This window comes from Mustela nivalis (genome assembly GCF_964662115.1).
Source record: "Mustela nivalis genome assembly, chromosome: 8".
In the NCBI taxonomy this organism is placed as follows: domain Eukaryota; kingdom Metazoa; phylum Chordata; class Mammalia; order Carnivora; family Mustelidae; genus Mustela; species Mustela nivalis.
In genome coordinates, this window is record NC_139027.1 from 74,518,470 (window position 1) to 74,529,441 (window position 10,972).

Consider the following 10,972-nt stretch of genomic DNA (forward strand, 5'->3'; position numbering starts at 1 on the left):
AGCAATGTCACAACAGACTGGAATGGCAGACATGGAACTAGAACCAAGGCCAAACTCAGAAGTTAGGTTCTCTGAGGAGAAAAGATGTTCTGTTTTTGTTCTCCTTCTTTCTCATTTCTCTCTTCTTTATCTGAAGTGTAATACTGATGCTGAGCTAAACTCCACAACTCCTTCCTAAGTGAAAGACAAGGCTTCTATTCCTTGACTGGGCAGAATGAGACAATAGGTTTCTCTTCAAGATGGAAAGCTAGCAGCCTCTCTGCTCTGGAACTTAAACAGAACCTTGATGTCTGAAGATTTGGTTAAGTGAAGACTAGAAGAGCAGCCAATGGAATTGCTTCTTACATATTTGTCATTAGATGCTGGGTTTGTGTCTTAACATCTCTAAGCCTCAGTTTCTTCATCTGTGAAATGGATTTAAGGGTCCCCACCATAGGCAGATGTTTTAAAAATTAAATGGGATTTTTTTTAAGATTGTATTTATTTTAGAGAAAACAAGTAAGCACATGCATGAGTGGGGGGAGGGGCAGGGGGAGAGGGAAAGAGGGAAAGCAGACTCAATGCTAAGCATAGAGCTCAACACCGAGCTCAATTCCACGACCCTAAGATCATGAACTGAAATTGAGTCAGCTGCTTAACCGACTGAGCCATCCAAGCACCCCAAGAATTAAACGGGAATTTAATGTAGCACATCAGAGTTTTCTCACATAGAACACCTTCCTGGGGTTTCACAACGCTGTCCTTTGAGCTCAAAGATACCCATTTTTGAGTATGGGTAAGGATAAGGACAAAGCAATAAGCATATGGGACCCCAGGCAACAGAGAAGAAAGAAATTTAAAACTGTGAAGAGACTTAGAAGGAGAGGAAAAAAGATAAATAAAAGGAAAATAGGAATATTGCCACATTACTTCCCCACCCACACAGCCAGAAGGCAGAGCTTTTCTTTTGTTCCTAAGATAATGCTCATTCTCTGGTGGGTGAGAGGCCTCATAACACTCATAGGCATATTTGAAAACATTGTTCAAACATGCCACTTAGAAGAGAAATGCTAATTTATCCATTTGCACAATGAAATAGTATTTTTCCCACCTGAAATTTGAAAAGATGGGTATTAAGGAGGGCACAGATTGCATGGAGCACTGGGTGTTACATGCAAGCAATGAATCATGGAACACTACATCAAAAACTAATAATGTACTGTAGGGCGACTAATGTAACAAAATAAAAAATAATAAATGATAAAACCCAATGCTAAGGGTTTCTGGTCCAAGATGGCCTATAGGAAGACCTTGAACTCACCCCCTCCATGGAACACACTACATTACACCTATTTATAAAACATTCTTCCTAAAGAACTAGGGGTCCACTGAACATCTTCTGCACAACAAAAGACCACATAAAGAACATAGAGAGAGATGAAGACATAGTAATGAAGGGAACCTCACCCCTAATACTTCAAACTACAGTGGGGTGGGGGGGTTAGTACTGAGGGCTCAGGAACAGATACCTTGGTCCTTGAGCACAGAAAAAAAGCTGTGGTTTACAAGAGCAACTAGCAAATAAAAAAGCCAGCTTGAACTCCACCAAATGGAGGGGGTTGGGGGGGGAAGATGCTGCAATGTTCTCTAGGTGGGAGGGGCTAACAGATATGATCTACACTATCCCTACCTTTTTTTTTTTTTTTTTTTTTGGCCGTGGACCAAATGACTTTATTTTTTCTATTAACATATAATGTATTATTTTTTCAGGGGTACAGATCTCTCCCCCTTACCTTGAAAACAGACTAGTGCACAGCCTGGCCAGTCTACCCATCTTGCTGCCTCAGTGAACACTAGGCTTATAGCTCACACCAGTACCAGCTGCCCCATCAGGGTGGGCAGAGGACAATACACACCAGGACACTCCTGGTTAACATTCATTGCAACTCCAGCCTTTGTGCCAAGGTGACACAGGTGCTAAGCACCCTAGAACATTCCAAGTTTACACGATTTTTTTAAATTTTATTTTTATAAATTTGACAGAGAGAGATCACAAGTAGGCAGAGAGGCAGGCAGAGAGAGAGAGGAGGAAGGAGGCTCCCTGCTGAGCAGAGAGCCCGATGTGGGACTCGATCCCAGGACCCTGAGATCATGACCTGAACTGAAGGCAGCAGCTCAACCCACTGAGCCACCCAGGCGCCCCCAAGTTTACACAATTTTGCCTTTAGATTGCTTGCTAGGGCCCCTCCAGTGCAGAGTGCTCTGGAATCTCTCTTTTGACATAAGCTTCATATTCAAATACTCTGTCAGGTGCCCATCATGCTAATCACTCGGGAACACCCCACCCTCGCCAGCTTCAGCTCCAGTCACCACACCAAAACACCCACTGTGCTAAATGCCGTGGGGCACCATGGTTTATACCCAATTCAGCTTCAGCTGTCCTTCTAGGGCACATTGTGTACAGAGAGCCCAGGATCAAACCAGTCCACACCTATTTTAGCTTTAGCTGTCCTACCAGTGTAACCTCTGTGCAGAGAGTACCAAGACCTCCCAACTTGTACCCTGCCTCCTCTCCAGCCACCTCTCCAAAGAACCCTTTGGGCCAAGCCCCTGGAACATCTCAGTTTACATCCCCTTTAGCTTCAGCTATCTTGCTAAGGTGTCATCTGTGCAGAGAGCCCCAGATCCCCCAGCAGGCACCCACTTTAGTTTTCGCTATCCTGCCAGGATACCCTCTTTACAGAGAGCTCAGAGATCTCCTGGTCCACATACCACCTCAGCTCCAACCACCTCACCAGGGCATCCTGAGATATACCAAGTTGCACCCATTTCAGCTTTAGCTGCCTACCAGGGTGCTGTCCACACATAGAAACCTGGAACATTCTGGACTGCAACCACTTCACCTTTAGCTGTCATGACAGGGCATCTACTTCATGGAAAACCCCAGGATCCCCATCCCACAGTAGCCACAGCTCCAGTCAACCAGCAAAGTCACCAACCACACACAGTATACATAGGGGACAACCATACATAAGACCACCTCTTCAAGTTTAAAAGAAGTAACTAACTGTTCCACCTAATCCCTACAAACAAATGCAGAAAGTCAAGCAAAATAGGAAGACAAAGGAATAGTCTCTAAAAGAAATAACAAGAGAAAAACTCAGAAAAACTAAGTGAAACAGAGATAAGCAATATGCCTGATAAAGAATTTAAAGTAATGATAATAAAGATACTCATTGGGCTGGAGGAAGAACTCAGTGAGACTTTCAATAATGAGATATAAAATATAAAAAAAAGAAGAACGAATCAGACTTGAAGAATACAAAACTGAAATAAAAAACACATTAGAGTGGGACAGCTGGGTGGCTCAGTTGGTTAAGTGTCTGCCTTTGACTCAGGTCATGATCCCAGGGTCCTGGGATCAAGCCCCACATTGGGCTCCTGCTCTGTGGGAAGTCTGTTTCTCCTTCTCTCTCTTAAATAGATTTTTTTAAATCTTTAATTAAAAAACACACTAGAGGGAATTAACAGTCCACTAGTAGATGCAGAAGAATGAATGAATCAGCAATCTGGAAGACAGGGTAATGGAAAGCACCCATGCTGAAAAGAAAGAAAGGGAGAGAGAGAGAAAAAAGAGGGAAAGGAATGAAGAAAGGTGGAGGGAAGTGGAATGAGAAAGGAATGAAGAAAGAGGAAGGGGGGACAGGGAAGGAAGGAAAAAGAGGAAGTGAGGGAAGAAAGAAAGGAAGGGAAGAGAAGGAAAGAAGGAAAAAAGAAAGAAATAAAAAATAAAAAAGAAGGGGGTAGAAGGAAAGGGAAGGGAAGATTTTTTTAAATGAGGATAGGTTAAGGGATCTCTTGGACAACATCAAGTGAATAAATATTCACATTATAGGGGTCCCAGAAGAGAGAAAGGGGACAGAAAACTTATTTGCAGAAAAAATAGCTGAAAACTTCCCTAAATAGAGAAGGAGATAGACATCTAGGTCCAAGAAGCACAGAGAGTTCCAAACAAGCTGATCCCAAGGAGGTTCACACAGGACATATAATAATTAAAACATCAAAGTTTAAAGGTAGAGATTATTTTAAAAGCAGCAACAGAGAAGCATAGAGACAAGGAAAGAAAAACATAATGACCCAAATTCTTTTTTTTTTTTTTTGAAAGATTTTATTTATTTATTTGACGGAGAGAGATCACAGTAGGAGAGAGGAAGGGAAGAGATCACAGAGAGAGAGGAAGGGAAGCAGGCCCCCTGCTGAGCAGAGAGCCCGATGTGGGACTCGATCCCAGGACCCTGAGATCATGACCCGAGCCGAAGGCAGCGGCTTAACCCACTGAGCCACCCAGGCGCCCCAATGACCCAAATTCTTTAGGACTCAGCAGAAGTAGTTCTAAAGGAAATATATGATGATATAGACCTACCTCAAGAAACAAGAAAAATCTCAACCTGAACTTACACCTAAACAAAGTAGAAAAATAAGAACAAATTCTAAGGTGAGTAGAAGAAGAAAATATCAAGGATCAGAGCAGAAATAAATAACAAAGTGACTAAAAAACAATTTCAAAAGATCAACAAAACCAAGAGCTGGTTCTTTGAAAAGTTAAACAAAACTGACAAACCCTTAACCAGACTCATCAACTAAAAAAGAGAAAACCAAAAAAAAAATGAAATCAGAAATTAGAAGGGAGAAGTAACAACTAACATCACAGAAACAGAAAGGATTATAAGAGAATATTACCAAAAAAATTATATGCCAATTAATTGGACAACCTAGAAGAAACATATAAATTCCTAGAAACATACAATCTTCCAAAACTGAGTTAGGAAGAAATAGAAAATTTGAACAGATTGATTACTAGCAATAAAAATTGAGTCAGTGATCAAAAAATAAAATAAAACTCCAGGATGAGATGTCTTCATAGGTAAATTCTACCAAACTATATCAAAAAATAGAAGAGGAGGGGCACCTGGGTGGCTCAGTGGGTTAAAGCCTCTGCCTTCAGCTAAGGTCATGATCCCAGGGTCCTGGGATCGAGCCCTGCATCAGGTTCTCTGCTCGGCAGTGAGCCTGCTTCCTCCTCTCTCTCTGCCTGCCTCTTTGCCTACTTGTGAGCTCTCTCTCTGTCAAATAAATAAATAAAATCCTTAAAAAAAAATAGAAGAGGAAGTAAAGCTTCTAAATATATTCTATGAGTCCAGCATCTGACTCTGATATCAAAATCAGACAAAGACACTACAAACAAGAAAACTACAGGCCAATAGCCCTGATTAACATAGATGCAAAAATCCTTAATAAAATATTAGAAAATCACATTCAAGAATAATGTAAAAGGATCGTTTACCACAATCAAGTGGGACTTATTCTGAAGGTGCAAGAATGACCAAATGTTCACAAATCAATCCATGTGATACACCACATTAACAAAATGAAGGATAAAAATCATATGGTCATCTTAATAAATGCAGAAAAAGAATTTGACAAAATTCAACATTTGTTCATGATGAAACTCAACAAAATGGGTTTAGAAGAAACAGATCTCGGGCGCCTGGGTGGCTCAGTGGGTTAAGCCTCTGCCTTTGGGTCAGGTCATGATCCCAGAGTCCTGGGATTGAGTCCCACATTGGGCTCTCTGCTCAGTGGGGAGCCTGCTTCTTCCTCTCTCTCTTTCAGCCTGCCTCTCTGCCTACTTGTAATCTCTGTCTGTCAAACAAATAAAATCTTTAAATAAAAAAAAAGAAAAAAAGAAACAGATCTCAACAAAATGAAGACATATTTGGAAAACCCACAACAAACATCTTACTCGATGATGAAAAATGAGAGATTTTCCTCTTAGATCAGAAAGACAAAGATGTTTACACTTGCCACTTGTATTCAACTTAGTACTAGAAGTCCTTGCCACAGCAATCAGATAAGAAAAAGAAGTTAGAGGCATCCATATTGGTTAAGAAGTTAATTTGTACTATTACTATTTGTAGATGATGGGATACTGTATATAGAAAACACTAAAGACACAGAATACATGAATATACATTTTTCCAAAGACTTACAGATGGCTAAAAAACACATGAAAAGATGCTCAACATCAGTCAGCATCAGAGAAATACAAATCAAAACCACAATGAGGTATCACCTCACACCAGTCAAAATGGCTAAAATTAACAACACAGGAAACAACAGGTTGTTGAGGATATGGAGAAAGGGGAACACAATACACAATGGAATAATACTTAGCCACCAAAAGGAATGAAATCTTGGGACGTCTGGGTGGCTGAGTCCATTAAGTGTCTGCCTTCAGCTCAGGTCATGATCCCAGGGTCCCGGGATTGAGTCCCGCATCAGGCTCCCTGTCAAGAAGAGAGCCTGGGTCTCCCTCTTCCCTGCTTCTGTTCTCTCTCTCGCTCTCTTAAATAAATAAACAAAATCTTAAAAAAAAAAAAAAGAAAGAAAGAAAGAAAGAAAGAAAGAACAGATGCATGGATAAATGGAAGAGAACAGATACCACAAAATAAGCCCATGCTTATATGGGCAATTAATCCATGACAAAGGAGGCAAGAATATACAATGGGGAAAAGACAATCTCTTCAATAAATGGTGCAGGGAAACTGGACAGCTATGTGTAAAAGAATGAAACTGTACCACTTTCTAACACCATACACAAAAATAAACTCAATATGGATTAAAGACCTACTACATGTGCGATCTGAGACCATAAAATCCCTAGAAGAGATCTCAGTGATTTCTGACATTGGCCACAGCAGCATTTTTCTAGATAGGTCTCCTCTGCTGAGAAAAATAAAAGCAAAATTAAACTACTGAGACTACACCAAAATGAAAAGCTTTTGCACGGTGAAGGAAATCATGAACAAAACAAAAAGGCAACCTTGTAAACAGGATATTTGCAAATGGCATATGCAGTAACAGAATAATATCCAAAATATATAAAGACCTTATCATTCTCAAAAAAAACCCACACAAATAATCTGATTTTAAGATGGGCTGAGGACTGGAATAGACATTTTTCCAAAGGAGACATACAGATGACCAACAGACACATGAAAAAATGCTCAACATCACTCAGCATCAGGGAAATACAAATCAAAACCACAAGGAGATATCTCACCTTACAACTGTCAGGATGGCTAAAATAGCTAAAATCAAAATGACAGGAAATAACGAGTGTTGTTGAGGATGTGGTGAAAAGGGAGCCCTCATACACTGTTGGTGGGAATGTAAATTGGTACTGTTACTGTGGAAAACGGTATGGAGGTTTTTTGGTTTGTTTTTTTTTTTAAGATTTTATTTATTTATTTGACAGAGCGATCACAAATAAGCAGAGAGGCAGGCAGAGAGAGGGGGGGAAGCAGGCTCCCCCACTGAGCAGAGAACCCAAATTGGGGCTCCATCCAATCCATGATCCAGCTGGGATCATGACCCGAGCTGAAGGCAGAGGCTTAACCCACTGATCCACCCAGACGCCCCAGTATGGAGGTTTTTTTTCAAAAACAGAAATGCCATATGATCCAATAATTCTACTACTGGGTATTTACCTGAAGAAAACGAAAACCCTAATTCAAAAAGATAGATCCACTCCTGTGTTTATTGCAGCATTATTTATAATCGCCACGATATAGAAGGAGCTAAAGTGTCCATCAATAGAAAAATGGATAAGGAAGATCACACACACACACACACACACACACACACACACACAGAATAGTACACAGTCATAAAAAATGATGAGATCACGCCTTTCCTGACAACATGGATGGACTTAGAGGGTATAATGCTAAGTGAAATAAGTCAGACTGAGAAAGACAAGCACCATATGATCTCACTTATACGTGGAATCTTTAAAAAAGAAAAAAAAAAAAAGAACAACAAAAGCAAAATCAGACCTGTAAACACAGAGAACAAACTAATGGTTGCCCGAGGAGGGGGGGGATGGGGAAAATGGGTATAGCTTCCAGTTATGGAATGAATAAGTCACAGGAATAAAAGTCGCAGCATAAGGAATATAGGCAGTGATACTGTAATAGTGTTGTATGGTGACAGGTTGTACCTACACTCATGAGGAACAGAGCTTTGAAATGTATAAATTTGTCCAATCACTATGTCTTACACCTGAAACTAATGTAACATGTGTGTCAACTATATTCAAATTAAAAAAACTTAAAAAACAAAACAAAACACCAAAACCCTATGCTAGGAAGGAGGGGCTGGGGATGGGGGTGGAGGAAATAGTATGAATTGCTTCTCAGCAAGCCACTAGAAAAAACAAAAAACCAAAAAAAAGGCACTACTTGTCTCCCACAGGGTTATCCCTTTACTGGCTGCAGCAGCCCCATTCAAACACAAGGTTCTAGTCACTCAAAACCTCTTGGAATGAAGGGGGAGAAATCAGAGGGGGGGATGAACCATGAGAGACTATGCACTCCAGGGAAACAAATGGACTGTTTGGGAAGGGACGGGGGTGAGGGGATGGGTGAGCCTGGTGGTGGGTATTAAGGAGGGCACAAATTGCGTGGAGCACGGGGGTGTTACACACAAACAATGAATCATGAAACACTACATCAAAAACTAATGATGGACTTATGATGATTAACATAACACAATAAATAATAATAATAATAACCAAAAAAAACCTCTTTTCTCCCAAAAAGCATGTTCTCTCACTTCAACATGCTGTTCCTTATGCCTGGAACATTTTCTTCACTTTTTCCCCAGCCAAATCTCACTCTCCCTACAGCAGACTCAGCTCACACATTACCTCCTACAGGAAGCCCACCAAACTGACCCCTTCTCAACTAGATCAAGAGTCCCCTCTGCCCCCAGAGCCCTGTGGGCTTCCACCATCACAGCCGCGGTTACCCGGGGTCTGTGCTCTCCATGACACACATTTCCAGAATAGGCAGATTGCGGCATTACATAGGAGTGAAATCTCTTTTTGGAGAAAGAGGTAAGTTCTATGTAGTTTTGAGACCTTGAGGAGTGAGGTAGAGGTCCAGTTCCGGGTCAGCATTTGAAAGAACATTCTAAGAATTCTACCTCACTAATCCACCTAAGCTAGGATCAGATTTGAGGAACTGAGCGACCTTGGCTTGGAGAACGGCGGCACCTTGTGGTCTCTACGTGGAATAGCACCATACTTCATTGGTTCATTCAACATTTATTGCCAGCACATTAGAGTTCTCTGTGTATGTGACACTCAAGGGGGGGGGGGATGACTTTTAATACCACCTTCCTATAAAATAAAATTCTTTTCAGCAACCATAAAAGAAACGCAGGCAGTGGAAATGTACTTTCATTCTGAAAGAAAATTCTATATATGAATTCTATGTATGAATCTATGAAAATAATGTAAATGATTGTCCAGTCACTAACAAGCAAATTGTAATAAAAAATATATCGACAAACACTACAATTCAGGAAGTCACAAAATCTCGCCATTTGTGTAATATTTTTTTCTTGATTTGTTCGTTAGTTTTAAAATAATTTAAAAACAATGCTTGCATCTTTTTTATCTTTACAATCAGTGTTTGTCTATTTTGAATCTAAATGCAAGAAGATATCATCTCCCAGGACTTGGAGACCCTCAGACAATTCCAAACCATTACAAATTCACTCTCCAAACAAATGCACATAGCCGAGCGTCTTGGTGTGTCTGGAGTTGAGGGTACAACTGGGGGTTCTCTGGATTAATTTTCATATAGAGTACAAAATGCATTCAAGAGTATGCTAATATGGGACGCCTGGGTGGCTCAGTTGGTTGAGCAGCTGGCTTCGGCTCAGGTCATGATCCCGGCGTCCTGGGATCGAGTCCCACATCGGGCTCCTTGCTCAGCGGGGAGCCTGCTTCTCCCTCTGCCTCTGCCTGCCATTCTGTCTGCCTGTGCTCGCTCTCTCCCCTTCTCTCTCTCTGATAAATAAATAAAATCTTTAAAAAAAAAAGAGTATGCTAATATGAGGCTTACATATAAATTATTAAAACTCAACAGTAAATGATGAAATCAGAGTAAGGTCTGTACCTAATAATCCCAATGTCAAGTTCCCAGCTCTGGAGTCTTCTCCCTGGCTTCACCCACTGGGGCCTCAGGCTCCCACTCCCCACAACAGATCAAGCCCCCATCCTTCCACCATAGTCCCACAAAACAGCCGTGGGATTTCTAAACCTCCACCAACAAAAAGAAAAAAAACTTGCCCTCCCAGAAGCTGCAGAAAATCTCTTTGCCTTTCCCTGGCTTGGAGTAGGCTTCACAGCTGCCCTTGGACCAATGGCTCTCGGGAGCCCCGCCAGGAGAATAAGACCATATGGGTCTTATTGCGGGTGGGGCCAATCACAGCTGAGGAAAGGGGAGCAAGGTCAGAAAAGAAACGCAGGAGCCTGGCTCCATTTTATTCGCCTTTGAGTTCTGCACTCCAGCATCCAATTTTCCATGTGGGGGGGGGGCTGCTTGGTTTGGCAGCACATATACCAATTTAGCACATGGGGAAACTGAGGCAGCAAGAGCCTGGGGACGGGACATCTCAGTGGGACTGAACCAGCACTTGGGACACCAGGTAAGGAAGATCCCAGCCGTGACTGGGTGTATCCAGGGAAGAAGGTAGGGCAGCTGAATAGGGTGCTGGGTGATAGAATCACCTGAAGACACTTTAAAATGCACCTATGCTGGGGCGTGGGATGGGAGGACGCATTGGTAATGGTTAAAACTGCTTCAGGTGATAAGACGCAACCAGTGTGGAAAGCACCCGCCTCATTCAATCTGCAAAGATAGGGAAGTGGAGGCCCAGCGCCGCACCTGCCTCGGTTCCCCACTCTGCCATAGCTCCTCAGTCCTACAAAGATGTCTTGGGCAGAGAAGTGGGAAGACCAGACCCTGGGGACCACATCCAGGCCCATCCAAGAAAAGCCATTTTCAGGCACTTCTCACTGACCCCATTCCAATGATCCAGCCCCTTTCCTGGTCCCCTCTCGTTCACCCCAGAAAAGATG